At 40.4% G+C, this 2,835-nt stretch overlaps 1 protein-coding gene and 1 pseudogene across 2 annotated transcripts in view; both read right to left on the bottom strand.

Annotated features, from left to right (window-relative positions):
* Window positions 1-2,835, bottom strand: part of LOC113163498 (protein NLRC3-like) — a 228,039-nt gene that overhangs the window by 204,442 nt on the left and 20,762 nt on the right. The window lies entirely within an intron of this gene.
* The window catches only part of LOC113163516, a 13,122-nt pseudogene continuing 10,688 nt past the window's right edge, over window positions 402-2,835 (bottom strand).

The raw sequence follows: 2,835 nt of genomic DNA, 5'->3' as shown, positions 1-2,835 counted from the left end.
AGCTACAAAGTCACTGCTGCGCTGTTAAACAACAATATCAGGGAAAATGCAGGAACACAAGTCACTTTATTGTGGTGTGTATTTGCTTTCCTAGGTTTTCACATGGTTTGAATTGCTTGTGGCATTTTGTGTATTAGAATTTGTCAGCTGAACAAACCATGTTGTCTTCACTATATAGTGTCTGAGAACCGCGGTCATATTTACATCGCCCACTAGAGGGTTACACCGCAACCCGCTGTAAAATGAACGAAATGAATAAAAATGAGACTCACGGATCTGAGTCAGTTCAAAGACTCGTTTTTCCCACCTCTACAGGTTTGAGACATGACGTGGTATGCTTTGGATCATCCGTCTTTAAACTGACTTCTGTTGATGTTGTAAATAGCTTTATCTTGTAAACTGATCATGTTGAATCTAATGTGGTAGTGTAAAAAGGCAAAATAATAAAAACTCTCACCATGCAGATGCTTCTGGGCCTGACTTCATATACTGTGGTATTGTAAACACCACCTCTAAGACCTAAGAGCAGGTTAATCAGCATGGACTCTGTTTGGACATGTTTCCATTTTCTACTAACCTCAAATTCTCCAGTCTACAGTTTAGACTGTCCAGAAGATCACAAAGCTCCTTCACTCCTGAATTCTGCATATCCCGGTTTTCTCTCAGGTCCAGTTGTTTCAGATGGGAGGGGTTGGACCTCAGAGCGGAGGCCAGATAACCACAGCTGCTGTCTGATAGTTTACAGCCTTGAAGTCTGTGCAGTAAATACAAAATATGACAAATGTTACATCATCACTTTGAAACAAATAATGTTCTGCCAATTTCTTTTGTAAACAGAGTGGGATGGCAATAAACTCACCTGAGACTCTCCAGTTTACAGTTAGCACTCTTAACTCCAACACAGAGCAACCTCACTCCTAAATCTTTCAAACGGTTCCTACTCAAGTCGAGATGTCTTAGGTGGGAAGAGCTGGACTTCAAAGCTGAGGCTAGAGTGGTACATCTTTCGTGTGTGACCTGACAATCTGACAACCTGTATGAAGGAAAAGCTGTCAAATGCATAATAATACAGTCTGTTCAACCACGTTTCGACAAAGAGTATAACATATATGTATTTTCTCAAGAACCTGGTTTGAAACAGTCGAGGGTTCAGGACCAGAACTAGACAGTGAAAATGCTTCAAGAGGCTGGCTAGAGAGAGGGCCAGTCTTACAGACAAGATAGAAAAATGTGTTTTTTTGTTTAATAAATGATGAAAACAACTCTCCTGTTTAATAAAGTATATTCCCTACCTCAGAGTCCTCCCAGTCTACATTGTGGACTCTCCAGAAAATCACACAGCAGCTTCACTCCTGAATCCTGCAGCTTGTTTCTACTCAGGTCCAGTTCTGTCAGATGAGAGGGGTTGGACTTCAGAGCTGAGACCAGGTAATCACAGCTGATCTCTGACAAACGGCAGCGTCTCAACGCACCTGAATTCAGAAAAAATACTGTACATTAAAGGAGGAGTCCTTGTTTGTTTAATTCTGGATATTTGACATAAATGTGGATACTGTGCTCTCTCCACCTCATCTGTACAGTGATTGAAGAAAATAATGGCAGCACAATAATGGTAACTCCAACAGATTTCCAAAATAAACTTGATTTTGAACAGTCTTGGACTTTGGTTTGTAGTAAACACAGGGGTCAGCATTGAAAGCATTTTTATTCTCTTAGCTTCCCATGATTTGATAATAAAGAATACATAATATGTTTTAATAGGTTTCTGCTAAAACTGCTCAGCATTTTTGATGGAAACAGCTTCTAGTTTATGTCTGGAAATAGGTCAAACCACCAGTCAGACAGTGATTTCCTCCTTCTTTATGTCTGTCAACTTTTCAACTATGAAAAACACTACTCATGTCTCATCCTGCTAACATGCGCTGTAAGTGAAATATAGTCAGATGGGACATTAGTAGGAGTTTTACCAACACAGTCACAAATCTTTGATCTATATGGTTAATGTAGAATCTGTCTAGTAGAAAAAGAAAGTGTTCAACTGCGGAAGTTCAAACAGAGAACAACGTGAATCAGCCTCTTTCTTAACGTAACAACGTAACCAGTCAAGTACCTGAAGATGTCGATGGCTCACGTAGAAAAACAACCTACAAAACACACACACTCCTCAGTATTACATACACACACACTCCTCAGTATTACATACACACACACTCCTCAGTATTACATACACACACACTCCTCAGTATTACATACACACACACTCCTCAGTATTACATACACACACACTCCTCAGTATTACATACACACACACTCCTCAGTATTACATACACACACACTCCTCAGTATTACATACACACACACTCCTCAGTATTACATACACACACACTCCTCAGTATTACATAAACACACTCCTCAGTATTACATACACACACACACTCCTCAGTATTACATACACACACACTCCTCAGTATTACATACACACACACTCCTCAGTATTACATACACACACACTCCTCCATCCTCAGCGTCTAGCGAACTCCTGGAGAGAAAGCGAACCGAACCAAAACGGGACCAAACGCTATAAATCGTATACCTTGAGGGTTTTGGGTAGTTTGTAGATTTCCATTGTTTTCGTTTGTCCACCAAAAACATGCAGTCTGATCATTCAAGAACAAGCGTGGAGACATGAGGAGGTTTAGAGCCTCACACAGTTTTTTAACTCATTGTGAAATCCTCTCTCTCCAAACTTCACCGTCTTCCTGATTTTCTGTTCCCGCAGTAAACACATCCGACCAATAAGAGAAGAGGAAGTTCTCGCGTGATTTGACGTCACTC

This window comes from Anabas testudineus, chromosome 2 (assembly GCF_900324465.2).
Source record: "Anabas testudineus chromosome 2, fAnaTes1.2, whole genome shotgun sequence".
NCBI lineage: Eukaryota > Metazoa > Chordata > Actinopteri > Anabantiformes > Anabantidae > Anabas > Anabas testudineus.
Note: the sequence above shows the minus strand (reverse complement) of the source record. Positions and strands in the feature narration are given on the sequence as shown.